Source organism: Salvelinus namaycush, chromosome 2 (assembly GCF_016432855.1).
Source record: "Salvelinus namaycush isolate Seneca chromosome 2, SaNama_1.0, whole genome shotgun sequence".
In the NCBI taxonomy this organism is placed as follows: Eukaryota; Metazoa; Chordata; class Actinopteri; order Salmoniformes; family Salmonidae; genus Salvelinus; species Salvelinus namaycush.
The window spans coordinates 38,523,690-38,539,298 of NC_052308.1; positions in this window are offsets into that span (position 1 = coordinate 38,523,690).

Below are 15,609 nucleotides of genomic sequence, written 5' to 3' on the forward strand. Positions count from 1 at the left end.
GTTTCGCCTGCCAAATCAGTTCTGTTATACTCACAGACATTATTCAGTTTTAGAAACTTCAGAGTCTTTTCTATCCAAATCTACTAATAATATGCATATCCTAGCTTCTGGGCCTGAGTAGCAGGCAGTTTACTTTGGGCACGCTTTTCATCCGGACATATAAATACTACCCCCTAGCCCAAAGAGGTTACACCTTTGTAGCTTTGTCTCAGGGCTCTCAACGAATCATCTGAGGGTGATTCGTCGACTAGCTATCATTATCGTAGATCACTCAATTGATTCACTTTGTGTGTTGTATTGACTTGCTCCCTTATTAATACGTGAATAAAGATTTAGTTTAAGTATAACTCTGACTTGTGTGATTAGTTTGTTTGTTCTCATTTGATAGTAAATAAATTAACTACCACATTTGGCGATGAGGATGGGATGTGAATATTTACTTGGTGACCACTCCTGACGACCTGGGTAAATGGTGCACGAGGGATCCCTCAAACTTGGGATCTCAGGGAGACCACACTTCGGGAACGAAGCAGATTGACCCACCTTTGATCTGAGAGACAGCGAGCCGAGTGGATACCACGTCCCGAACTTAGTTTAAAAAAAGAAAGAGGTGAGTGAAACATGCAGAGTTGAGTTTTTAAGAAAAGCCTCTGTTACGTAGGCTCTGAGTGTGTATTCCTGTATGAGGGGGGCACCTTGGAGGCGTAAACAGGGCCGAGTCAGTGGAGGATGACCTGAGAGTTAGTCGACTCAAAGACACCTAACATTGGTCAGTTGCGGGCAACCTAGAGCCGTCCTGACACTGAATTGATCACAGAGGGGATTGGTGGGGTCTGTAGGAGTGAGGGGCCAGGGTGACTGTGGATTCTGTGTGAAGCACGGTACCTGGTGAAGCCCTATTGGTAGAAGGACCTCATTCTGAAAAGTGTCTGTGTGACCGTCCAAGTGACCCTCAGAAGTGGTGAATTCCAATTATTTTAAATTTGCTAACCAGGTATGCCCTGGGTTTGGTCATCTAGCGTTAAACATCTAGTATCTGTGTGAACTAGTTTTGGCCATTTAATGTTAAAACATCCGGAATCTGTGACCTGGATGAAAACTAGAATCTGTGCGAACTAGGTAAGACCATTTATGATATAGAATAAGAAAGTAAGGTGCACCTGTAATTGTTTTAAACCTGTACCCCATTTTAGAAGTATTGAAAGATTTAAATGTATGAGTTGCATTATCATAGTAACTAACCATGAGATAGAAATGAGAAAATATTCCTGCAGGTTAAACTATAATTGATTAGGCATGTTTGGGAATAGCATTGTGTGAATGTGATATGAGAGTTGTGTGAGTGTGTAAATAAGATATAGACATTTGCATAATAAGATGATTGAAATTTGGTAATAAGAGTTGATATAATGTTATTTTGGGGTTCTGTCCATCACTGCCCATCATAGAATATCTCTGGGTGGCATTGAGAGCGGGATGTTAGCAGCAAGTCTATTGTTTCTGGGAGGCTAGACTTTGCCGTGGTTTCTGGGGGGGTTAGAAAACCGTTGAGGATTCCATGACAGACCGGCCATTGGCCGGGAAACAGAAGTTGGGAGTATGTTTGGAGAGCTGCTTCGTAGCTGTGGAGAGTATTTGAAAACGCAAATGGAATGGTTGATGAGAGTACCTAAGAAATTCTTACGCTTTATATGGATTCTCTGACGATATGAAAATATGATGAATTGTATGTGTGTATAATCATTTACTGGAGATTTGATCAAGTAATAGTGGGAATATAATGAAAGGCAACTTAAACAACCCATACGTAGGTTTTGAGTTGGTCCCTTTAATGGATAATTTGATTAATATGAGGTTTTGAGTTGGTCCCTTTAATGGATTATTTGATAAAGATGAGGTTTAAGCATTATTAAACTGTCTACAAAGTCTGGGCAATAGTCTCAGAAACTGATTGGAGTGTTACATTAATAAAACTCCCCTTAAGGCCTGGAAATTCATTTTTTTCTTCCTAGTATGAGAGGAGTTATTGAATAAACCTTTTTCCATAAAGTTAGAGCGAATTAAGATGGAATCTCGACGTCATTTGTAACGTCGTACAAAGCCTAGGCTATCCATCAAACTAATTATCATTGCGGGATTAATGTGATGTAGTAAAGTAATTGAAATATGTTGCATGAGAAAACATAATCTGATTTTATTGAAAAGCGCAAGATCTGTTTCCTAGTCAATGAATGTCGATTTAACTCATTGACTGCAAATCTATTCCTTTAGCGCATGTGAGAATCTCTACAGAGAAACTCTTTGACCATTAATTAAGACTATTTTCTGGGAATTGTGTCGTTATTATGTGCCAGATGTTAAGACTACAAACCATTGTAATTGGGTTATTTGTAGGATTTATTTGTCATTTCAATAGCACTGGGTCTATGATATTGACAAAAAATGGGTTTCTGATTGTAATTCAAGTACTGGTATGTTTTGTCTGGACAGATACTACCGCCAGTGTTTGTTTAAGATATAAATGAACATTTTAACAACTTGCTTAGTTCAAATTGAAAGGCTAATTTATTCAACATAGATAGCGAGGCGATTTCGATGTAATACGTTGTCTGTTGCCTAAATTGTCTGCTGGAATAACAAATGAGAATGGAATCGTATTTAAATAACTTAGTTCATTTTTTTTTTTTTATGGACTGACTGATGTATTTTATAAATTTGGCACATTACATGTTACTTTTAAAGTCATGTACTTTTCATAAGTAGGAAGCCGAAAGAGAAGAGATAATTGTCAAGTTTGTTTTTAACCTTACGATAGAGGTAAGCGCAGAACGTGGTTTGAGAATGGGTTATATTGTTTTCCTACTGGTAAGAATAGAAGAGTTAGTCGTGCTCGCTGGGCTATATCGGGCTGTAAGGGATGCAGTGGGTCATTTGCAGTGGAGGTCTGAATAGTTGAATCGGAAACTTTCTGTGATTTCGGATTACTCTTGCTGGGTTTTATAGTTTAGGTAACCCCAGTGAATTTGAGCAGGAAGTTAATGTATTCTAACATTATAATCTGTTTCCATTACGTGGAACAATGTCCGGTCATTAAAGTGGATTTTTTATTTTTTTATTTTTTTATTTCACCTTTATTTAACCAGGTAGGCTAGTTGAGAACAAGTTCTCATTTGCAACTGCGACCTGGCCAAGATAAAGCATAGCAGTGTGAACAGACAACAACACAGAGTTACACATGGAGTAAACAATAAACAAGTCAATAACATGGTAGAAAAAAAGAGAATCTATATACAATGTGTGCAAAAGGCATGAGGAGGTAGGCAATAAATCGAATAATTACAATTTAGCAGATTAACACTGGAGTGATAAATCATCAGATGATCATGTGCAAGTAGAGATACTGGTGTGCAAAAGAGCAGAAAAGTAAATAAATAAAAGCAGTATGGGGGGTGAGGTAGGTAAATTGGGTGGGCTATATACCGATGGACTATGTACAGCTGCAGCGATCGGTTAGCTGCTCAGATAGCAGATGTTTAAAGTTGTTGAGGGAGATAAAAGTCTCCAACTTCAGAGATTTTTGCAATTCGTTCCAGTCGCAGGATTGCAGTTTTGAGTTTGAGATTATTTTTATTTTTTACAGGAACAGTGCACATGAATCAACATTTCAGTAAAAGTGTCAGTTTTAGCCAGCAGGATCATTTTCAACCGCAGTCCCTGGGCAGGTTATCTTCTTATGGCTGCAGGGGCAGTGTTGAGTAGCTTGGATGAAAGGTGCACAGAGGTGCCCATAGTAAACTGCCTGCTCCTCAGTCCCAGTTGCTAATATATGCATATTATTATTCGTATTGGATAGAAAACACTCTGAAGTTTCTAAAACTGTTTGAATTATGTCTGTGAGTATAACATATAATAACTCATATGGCAGGCAAAAACCTGAGAAGTTCCACTTCCTGTTTGAATTGTTTCTGAGGTGGCAGATTTTCAACCAAGCTCTCATTGAAATTACAGCGAGATATTGATGAGTTTTTACTTCCTACGGCTTCCACTAGATGTCAATAGTCAATAGAACTTTGTCTGATGACTCTAATGTGAAGGGGGGCCGAAGGAGACAGGAATTAGTAATCACTGCCATGAGGTGACCACGCATTGAACACGCGCCTTCACATGAGGAGGACATCCATTCCACCGCTCTTCTGAAGTCAATCTAATTCTCCGGTTGGAACGTTATTCAAGATGTATGTTAACAACATTCTAAAGATTGATTCAGTACATCGTTTGACATGTTTCTACTGACTGTTACGGAACATTTGGACATTTCGTCACGTTATAGTGGATGCGCTTTGTGACTTTGGAATTGTTTACCGCTAACGCGCTAACCAAAGTAGCTAATTGGACATAAATAACGGACATTATCGAACAAATCAAGCATTTATTGTGGACCTGGGATTCCTAGGACTGCATTCTGATGAAGTTCATCAAAGGTAAGGAAACGTTTATCATGTATTTTCTGGTTTCTGTTGACCCCAACATGGTGGCTAATTTGGCTATTGTTCTGAGCTCCGTCTCAGATTATTGCATGATTTGCTTTTTCCATAAAGTTTTTTTGAAATCTGACACAGCGGTTGCATTAAGGAGAGGTATATCTATAATTCCATGTGTATAACTTGTATTATCATCTACATTTATGATGAGTATTTCTGTTGAAACCATGTGGCTATGCAAAATCACTTGATGTTTTTGGAACTAGTGAATGTAACGCGCCGATGTAAACTCAGATTTTTTGTTATAAATATGAACTTTATCAAACAAAACATGCATGTATTGTGTAACATGAAGTCCTATGAGTGTCATCTGATGAAGATAATCAAAGGTTAGTGATTCATTTTATCTCTATTTCTGCTTTTTGTGAAAGCTATCTTTCGCTGGAAAAATGGTGTGCTTATTGTGGTTTGGTGGTGACCTAACATAATCGTTTGTAGTGCTTTCACTGAAAAGCACATTTGAAATCGGACACTTTGGTGGGATTAACAACAAGATTACCTTTAAAATGATAATAGACACATGTTTGTTTGAGGAATTTTAATTATGAGATTTCTGTTGTTTGAATTTGGCGCCATGCACTTTCACTGGCTGCTGTCATATCGATCCCGGTAGCGCAAGGTGCAGCCATAAGAAGTTATTAAAAGAGAGAGCTTCTCCCCTGACACATAGACATCTGGCTCAGTAGCATCAGTTGCCCTCTTTGTGAGGAACATGCAGACTGTTTTTTGAGATGCAAACATGAGTCACTGAGCCACTTTGTAACCTGGACCAGTACAGTAGTGAGTTATTGTGCAGCTTGTTGCTTGCTCTTTGCATGCACATATATCGCTGTATCATCTGCATATGTTTGAACTTCAGACCCAGTACAGACAGAAGGCAAATCATGAATGTACAGTATTGACTCTTGGGCGGCATGGTGGCAGGTAGCCTAGTGGTTAGAGCGTTGGGCCAGTAACCGGAAGATTGCTGGATTGAATTCCCGAGCTGACAAGGTAAAAATGTGTTGTTCTGCCCTGAGCAAGGCAGTTAACCGCCTGTTCCCCAGGCGCTGAAGACGTGGATGTTGATTAAGGCAGCTCCCCGCTTCAGAGGGGTTGGGTTACATGCAGAAGACACATTTCAGTTGAATACATTCAGTTGGACAACTGACTACGTATCCCCCTTTCCCTTGGGGCAAGCCCACATCATAGCTAAGAGTTGGCGACAGTTAGTTTTGACTATTACACTGCTACGCAAGTCAGTTAAGAACAAATTCTTATTTACAATGACGGCCTACCGGGGAACAGTGGGTTAACTGCCTTGTTCAGAATGACAGATTTTTACCTTGTTAGGTCAGGGATTCAATCCAGAAACCTTTCAGTTACTGGCCCAATGCTCTAACCACTAGGCTACCTATCGCACCGAATGTGAATGCTGAAGGGACATGGATTTGTGGAATGTGAACAAATAAACTCTCGGCATTATGACTTTACAATGGATAGAGGAGAGGAGTGACAGAACTTGAGCACTTAAATGAATAGGAAAAGGGGGGCATAATACATCTAATGTACATTACTTGCAAAACTTTTGAAATGTAATGGAGAGTGATAATGTTACATCTAGTTTGACAGATGTATGTTTTTATTACCTCATACCAAAGTCCACTGATTTCAACAGTTTAAAATATGCTGTACTTTATGTAGTATTTCAACATATCAGCATGATCAACAATTGCTAGTTGGATGGACGGTGTCTAATGACTGTGGATTTAATCTTAATAAACTTCAGCCAATGAAATAAGATGTAAATAAAAGCATTCTGTCAAGGCCATAGTGTCACGCCCTGACCATAGATTGCTTTGTATGTTTCTATGTTTTGTTTGGTCAGGGTGTGATGTGGGTGGGCATTCTATGTTTTATGTCTAGGTTGTCTATTTCTGTGTTTGGCCTAGTATGGTTCCCAATCAGAGGCAGGTGTCAGTTGTTGTCTCTGATTGGGAGCCATATTTAGGTAGCCTGTTTTTCTTTGTGTTTTATGGGTGGTTGTTTCCTGTATCCTGTGTTAGTGTTTTCACCATACGGGACTGTTTCGGGTTGTTTGTTTGTACTTTTGTTATTTCGTTCAGTGTTCTGTTTGATTTATTAAATATTCATTATGGACACTTACCACGCTGCATATTGGTCCGATCCTTGCTACTCCTCCTCAGACAAAGAGGACGAAACCCGTTACACATAGTGTGATTCCATATGTGCTATTTCATAGTTTTGATGTCTTCACTATTATTCTACAATGTAGAAAATAGTAAAAAATAAAGAAAAACCCTTGAATGAGTAGGTGTGTCCAAACTATATTTTACAACACATAAATGACCAGCCATTTACTAAGAAATAACATGCTAATGACACAGTAATTATGTTAAAGTAGTGTACACACATCCAGTGACCTTCAGGTGAGGGTCACGTCAAGAAAATCTGTTACATTTTACAATACAGTGTAGGTACAGTATAACAATGTGTAATTACAATACTGTTGCACTGTACTTACAGGAAGAATACCACTGTAATACGGGCACTGTAATATAAAGTGTTACCAAAACATCTATCTCAAAGCAATTAAGGAAAACTGTAGTGCTCACCATTCTCCATGCTTTGTAGCTGAGCAGCATTCTTCAAGCATTTCCTCTGGATGCCTTTCAACTTCATTCATCACAACGTTTTTCTTGTATTTTTATGATTTGAATGTTGTGCTATAATTGCCTATGTGGACCTACTGTATGGCAGAGCGCTCTGAAAAGACAACACTGAGAAAGATGCTCCTTTATTCTAAATGTTAATAAATTATCTCCATTTCACGATTATGGCCAAAGGTTAGAGATCGCTAAACTGTGTCACTACACAAAACGTTATGTAAGACTGTGATATAGAGGTGATGTTAGTTACTTATAAACAGACCCATTTAGGCTCCTTCACTGTTATCCCCCTAAAACCCTTACCCGCTAAATAAAACAACAACACTTTACTGTTATACTTGTTTACTTGTACTAATAGGTGTCTTTTTCTACTAGCACTGACTTTGTAATGACTGGTTTTTACAAATACTGTCATATCTAGCAACCTTTAGTTGAATGAGCTGACTGTAAGTGGCTCTGGAGAAGAGTGTCTGATGAATTCTCAAAATGTAAAAATGTAAGATATTGTTAAATTAAAATATATTGAATTTGGCCATCAATGGCCCTTCAATAATTTGGTGCGTGACACCTCTGGTACTCTAATAATCCTTTTATTGTTATTACAAAAGTATAATCAATGTATGTAGTTCAATCAATATGACTTTACGACAACCATATCCATGTCACAGTTGTAGTGCGTTAGTACCACCAACTGTTACTACAGGTGGTTCTGAGTTCCTTGGTGAGTGAGTGGTGATTGTTTTTGTCCCACTGAAAGTAAGTCATTTATCTACAAGTAGTTGTACTGTAGGTGGCAATAGCGCACTAGTTTCAAGCACTTGTCATGCAGTCAGTCCCATTTGAATGATGGCAAAATGTAAGACTGTAGTGGTCTACGGGCATGGGCGGACTGTGACCAGAAATTGGCCCTGGCATTTCAAACACACCAACACATTTTTTTCCTTGTGGTCACAACACCGGCCCATTTTTCTTCTCAAGGACCCCATTATAAGCCAGATAGTGATTATTTTGAGCAAAAAAAAACAAGTTAGACAGGCCCACTGGGCTAAAGATGGCCAGTCTGCCCCTGGCTACTGGACACTAAAGGCCACATATATTTGCTGTATGGTAAATGGTGGGATCTTACTGTACACAACAGTCAACAAATGAATTATGTGTTATACAATTACATTTCAAAAAGTTCCAAATGTTGTCCCCTCTTTTGTTTGATATGAGAGGAATGCTTAATGGAATGCATTTCATTTCAAATGGATTCGTCTTGTTTGTCTTCAGTTCGTAATTTTAGGTGCCAGTGCTATAATCCCCAATGTTGGTGCAAATGTTTGCAACAGTTTCGACCTCTAATATTAGCATTGTCTAACCAAATATTGTATATAATAGGTGGAATCTACCGCACACCCAGAGCTGATTAGTGAATAGTTAGTGATCGTAAGATGGCTCCGGAGAAGAAGGCTGACGTTTTACATGTTCCTAACCAATTGTGTTTTTTTGTTTGTTTTCGTTTTTCATTTTTTTACCTATTTTGTACATAATGTTGCTGCTACCGTCTCTTTTGACTGAAAATAACTTCTAGACATCAGAACATCGATTACTCATCACGAACTGGCAGAATACTTTTTTTCCTTTAATGAGTCTGACGAGCGCGACGTGAATGACATACTGCTTTCCCGGGAACAGTTCCAGATCCCCGTCATTTGTGTGAAGAGGAGGCAGAGAAAAAGGGGCCGGAGGTCGGACTGCCTTCTGAGAATTCGTAGGCGATCGAATAAACTCCCATTCCCTTGCGTTCTGCTAGCAAACGTGCAATCTTTGGAAAATAAAATCGATGACGTACGCAGAAGATTAAACTACCAACGTTACATTCAAAACTGTAATATCTTATGCTTCACGGAGTCATGGCTGAACGACGACATTATCAACATACAGCTGCCTGGTTTTACGCTGTATCGGCAGGATAGAACAGCGGCGTCTGTTAAGACAAGGGGTGGTGGACTGTGTATTTTTGTAAATAACAGCTGGTGCACGATATCTAAGGAAGTCTTGAGGTTTTGCTCACCTGAGGTAGAGTATCTCATGATAAGCTGTAGACCACACTATCTACCTAGAGAGTTTTCATCTGTATTTTTCATAGCTGTGTACATACCACCACAGACCGATGCTGGCACTAAGACCGCACTGAATGAGCTGTATTCCGCCATAAGCAAACAGGAAAACGCTCACCCAGAGGTTGCGCTCCTAGTGGCCGGGGACTTTAATGCAGGGAAACTTAAATCTGTCTTACCGAATTCCTGTCAGCATGTTAAATGTGCAACCAGAGGGAAAACAACTCTGGACCACCTTTACTCCACAGACAGAGATGCATACAAAGCTCTCCCTCACCCTCCATTTGGCAAATCTGACCATAATTCTATCCTACTGATTCGTGCTTACAAGCAAAAATGAATAAAGCATGAATAATGAATAAAGCACAATAACAAAGTGGTCAGATGAAGCAGATGCTAAGCTACTGGACTGTTTTGCAAGCACAGACTGGAATACGTTCCGGGATTCTTCCGATGGCATTGAGGAGTACACCACATCAGTCATTGGCTTCATCAATAACTGCATCGATGATGTCGTCCCCGCGGTGACCGTACGTACATACCCCAACCAGAAGCCATGGATTACAGGCAACATCCGCACTGAGCTAAAGACTAGACTGCTGCTTTCAAGGAGCGGGACTCTAACCCAGAAGCTTATAAGAAATCCCGCTATGCCCTCCGACGAACAATCAAACAGGCAATGCATCAATATAGGACTAAGATCGAATTGTACTACACCGGCTCTGATGCTCGTCGGATGTGGCAGGGCTTTCAAACCATTACAGACTACAAAGGAAAGCAAAGCCGAGAGCTGCCCAGTGACACTTCTAAGCTTGCTTCGAAACAAATAACACTGAAACATGCATGAGAGCACCAGCTGTTCCAGGAAGACTGTGTGATCATGTTCTCCGCAGCCAATGTGAGTCGACCTTCAAAAAGGGCAACATTCACAAGGCCGCAGGGCCAGACGGATTACCAGGACATGTACTGTGAGCATGCGCTGACCAACTGGCAAGTGTCTTCAATGACATTTTCAACCTCTCCCTGTCTGAGTCTGTAATACCAACATATTTTAAGCAGACCACCATAGTCCCTGTGCCCAAGAACATTAAGGTAACCTGCCTAAATGACTTCCGACCCGTAGCACTCACGTCTGTAGCCATGAAGTGCTTTGAAAGGCTGGTCATGGCTCACATCAACACCTTTATCCCAGAAACCCTAGACCCACTCCAATTTGCATACCGCCAACAGATTGATGGATGATGCAATCTCTATTGCATTCCACACTGCCCTTTCCCACCTGGACAGAAGGAACACCTTCAATTGAAGTCGGAAGTTTACATACACTTAGGTTGGAGCCATTAAATCTAGTTTTTCAACCACTCCACAAATTCCTTGTTAACAAACTATAGTTTTGACAAGTCGGTTAGGACATCTACTTCGTGCATGACACAAGTAATTTTTCCAACATATTGTTTACAGACAGATTATTTCACTTATCATTCACTGTATCACAATTACAGTGGGTCAGAAATGTACATACACTAAGTTGACTGTGCCTTTAAACAGCTTGGAAAATTCTAGAAAATGATGTCATGGCTTTAGAAGCTTCTGAAAGGCCAATTGACATCAATTGAGTCAATTGGAGGTGTATCTGTGGATGTATTTCAAGGCCTACCTTCAAACTCAGTGCCTCTTTGCTTGACATCATGGGAAAATCAAAAGAAATCAGCCAAGATCTCAGAAAACAATTGTAGACCTCCACAAGTCTGGTTCATCCTTGGGAGCAACTTCCAAATGCCTGAAGGTACCACGTTCATTTGTACAATAGTACGCAAGTATAAACACCATGGGACCATGCAGCCGTCATAACGCTCAGGAAGGAGACGCGTTCTGTCTCCTAGAGATGAACGTACTTTGGGGTGAAAAGTGCAAATCAATCCCAGAACAACAGCAAAGGACCCTGTGAAGATGCTGGAGGAAACAGGTACAGAAGTATCTTTATCCACATTAAAACGAGTCCTATACCGACATAACCTGAAAGGCCGCTCAGCAAGGAAGAAGCCACTGCTCCAAAACCGCCATAAAATAGCCAGACTACAGTTTGCAACTGCACATGGGGACAAAGATCATACTTTTTGGAGAAATGTCCTCTGGTCTGATGAAACAAAAATAGAACTGTTTGGGAAGAACACCATCTCAAATGTGAAGCACGGGGGTGGCAGCATCATGTTGTGGGGGTGCTTTGCTGCAGGAGGGACTGGTGTCCTTCACCAAACAGATGGCATCATGAGGAAGGGAAATTATGTGGATATATTGAAGCAACATCTTAATACATCAGTCAGGAAGTTAAAGCTTTGTTGCAAATGGGTCTTCAAAATGGACAATGACCCCAAGCATACTTCCAAAGTTGTGGCAAAATGGCTTAAGGACAACAAAGTCAAGGTTTTGGAGTGAAGCCCTGACCTCAATCCCATAGAACATTTGTTGGCAGAACTGAAAAAGCGTGTGCGAGCAAGGAGGCCTACAAACCTGATTCAGTTACACCAGCTCTGCCAGGAGGAATGGGCCAAAATTCACCCAACTTATTGTGGGAAGCTTGTGGAAGGCTAGTTAAATACTTTAAAGGCAATCCCACCAAATACTAATTGAGTGTATGTAAACTTCTGACCCACTGGGAATGTTATGAAAGAAATAAAAACTGAAATAAATCATTCTCTCTACTATTATTCTGACATTTCAAATTCTTAAAATAAAGTATTGATTCTAACTGACCTAAGACAGGGATTTTTACTAGGATTAAATGTCAGGAATTGTACAAAACTGAGTTTTAATGTATTTGGCTAAGGTGTATGTAAACTTTCGCGTTCAGCTGTATGTGAGAATGCTGTTCATTGACTACAGCTCAGCGTTCAACACCATAGTGCTGTCAAAGCTCGACAATAAACTAGAGACCCTGGGACTAAACACCTCCCTCTGCAACTGGATTTCCTGACGGGCCGCCCCCAGGTGTTAAGGGTAGGTAACAGCACATCCACAACGCTGATCCTCAACACAGGGGCCTCTCATGGGTGCGTGCTGAGTCCCTTCCTGTACTCCCTGTTCACTCATGACTGCACAGCCAGGCACGACACCAACACCATCATTAAGTTTGCCAATGACACAACAGTGGTAGGCCTAATCCCTGACAACGACGAGAGGAGCCTATAGGAGGAGGTCAGAGACATGACCGTGTGGTTCCAGGACAACAACCTCTCCCTCAACGTGATCGAGACAAAGGAGATGATTGTGGACAACAGGAAAAAGAGGACCGAGCACTCTCCCATTCTCATCGAAGTGGCTGTAGTGGAGCATGTTGAGAGCTTCAAGTACCTTGGTGTCCACATCACCAACAAACTAACATGGTCCAAGCACAAAAAGACAGTCGTGAAGAGTTCACAACAAAACCTATTCCCCCTCAGGAGACTGAAAAGATTTGGCATGGGTCCTCAGATCCTCAAAAGGTTCTACAGCTGCACCATCGAGAGCATCCTGACTGGTTGCATCACTGCCTGGTATGGTAACTGCTTGGCCTCCGACAGCAAGGCACTACAGAGGCTAATGCGTACGGCCCAGCACATCACTGGGGCCAAGCTTCCTGCCATCCAGGACCTCTATACCAGGCGGTGTCAGAGGAAGGCCCTAAAAATTGTCAAAGACTCCAGCCACCCTTGTCATAGACTGTTCTCTCTGCTCTCCGCACGGCAAGCGGTTCCAGAGTGCCAAGCCCAGGTCCAAGAGGCTTCTAAACAGCTTCTACCCACAATCCATAAGCCATAAGACTCAAATGGCTACCCAGACTATTGACATTGCCCCTCCCCCCCTTTTTTACACCGCTGCTACTCTCTTTTGTTATCATCTATGCATAGTCACTTTAATAACTCTATCTACATGTACATATTACCTCAATTACCTTGACTAACCGGTGCCCCCACACATTGACTCTGTACCGGCTCCCTCCTGTATATAGTCTCGCTATTGTTATTTTACTGCTGCTCTTAAATTACTAGTTACTTTTATTTCTTATTGTTATTCATATATATATTTTTAATTGCATTGTTGGTTAGGGGCTCGTAAGTTAGCATTTCACCTGTTGTATTCGGAGCACGTGACTAATAAAATGTGACTTGATTTTAAGGTGCTGGGGGCAAAAGGCAAAAACTCTTCAAATGTTGATCTTTGGTTGCGTTGACAATCAAACACAATTCAATATCACTAACTATCATTACATTCTAAGCACAGCTTGAAACCCTAGGCCTAATGATTTGTCTATTTTTAGTTGAATTCTGGGTTGAATTTAAGCAATAGCTGTCCTTGGCAAATGCTATAGGCTTAAATGGCTTCATTGATGATGAGTGATAAACTATGGTCACGCTTTATTTGCTCTGTTAAACCTTCCCTTTGGAATGACTTCGATAGCAACAGTGAATCTATTTTGTTTTTAAGTCGAGATCTCTCAACAATCGTTCTCAAGAGGGCACATTGGTAATAGTATCGCGGAAAACTACAAACTCTGTTATGCACATGCTCTGTATAAGCCTTGAACCTGTACATTTCCACTGTCTGTTTGTTTCATGTAAGAAGAAGCCAGTGTTTTTCCTCTCTTGTTTTGAGTAACTTAGTCATGCGGCCAAAGACAAAGGGCCATTTGAGAAGTGTTGCCAACTCATTTTCAGGGGAAGTTGCTAGAGGCAGGTAGATTTATTGCTAAAAGTTACTAAATGACGTTGTGACGTCATTACGTAGATTACACAATAACGTTACTCAAACTGACTGGCCATCTCGGTGAAAAATATGATTTGACATTTGTTAGTTTATTATCACATATTTTTATTTGTAAAAGTAATATAAACACAACACATTTGATATGATCAGATATTTTTATTTTTAAACACAACACATTGAAATATTGAACAATTACACATTACAAACTATTGAACAATTACATTTGATATATTTATTTTTTAAACTAGTAAACCTACACATTCTGAACAATTATAGTTTTAAGCAGTGTATTGGTAGTTAGTTAACATGCAAACTAACTGATCAACAATTATAGGTACAAGCTAATAACAAGGTATATATGCTATCTTTTTGAACAAGCAACTTAACTCAAATAATGATGTGTGCACCATGCATCTCTCTCCAGCTCTCTCCAGGTTGTTGTGCTGCTTGGCTGTCTCAATGGTTCAATGGCTCAATGGTTTCCTCCAGATATTGCCACTGTTCTCGCTCACACTGCAGTACACACTGCCACCATCAGCTGTGTGTCTCTACCAGTTCCAGAAAGTCCACTCCTTGCATACGTACTGTAAATATGATGAATCAAAGATTGGCAAGGAAATCCTCTTCATCTATACTGTCCAACTGCATTGTCATGGAGCTGGAACCAGCAGAAGAGGATGGAGTGGCCTAAAAGCTGTATGTTGCTGTGGTGACAAACTGCTGCAGGACTTCACTTGGTAGTTTATGCTGGTAACAGGTATCACCAGCCAGCTTCAGTCCATATCACACCAGGAGTATGGAGTTGAGTGTGCAGTGACATTCTATTTCTTAACTTTGACTTAACCACACTCATTTGGCTGAACAGCCGTTCAACCTCCTCATTTGAGTGTGGCAAGGAGAGGGCAGTGAGTGCAGCTTTGCACAGTTCTTCAAATGGATTTGACCCGGAAGAGTCCATGTAGTTATTCACTTCACTCCAAAACTCGACTGTATTTTCAGTTGAGTCCCACCTAAACAAATGGATGTTTCTCCATTTGGAAACAATTTGATCAATTGTTTGGGACTAGTACCCCAGTAGCTCAGCTACTTTAATAATTTCAGTGGTGCCTTTATTGTACTTTAGCTTTTCCTTAACACTGAACAAGGCCATGTTTCGCAAGGCGTCTAGGTTGTCTGGGAGCCTTGCTTGCAGCTCCTTGCTTAAAGCAATAATGTAGTTGATGCACTGTCTCCGAATGACCTTTTCGTCCTCTGGCGCAAGACTGAGTTGGACACCGTGCTCTCGAAAAGGTACCCAAGGCATGGTGATGGACTGAGATGTCCATCAATGGCATCCTTCAGGACATCAATTTTTGCCATAGGGTTGACTACTAGGCTGCAAATTAATTTTAAGAGGTGTACCAGATTGTCCAAAAGCTTGACAGGATCTGTTTGCTCTCCCTCAGCTGACTTCACTACAACTTGTACGTCGGACAGGATTGATTTCAAGAATGTCAGGTAGACATAGTTGGTCTTGTCCATGTACATGGTGTGGAGCACATCCACCATGTAGCA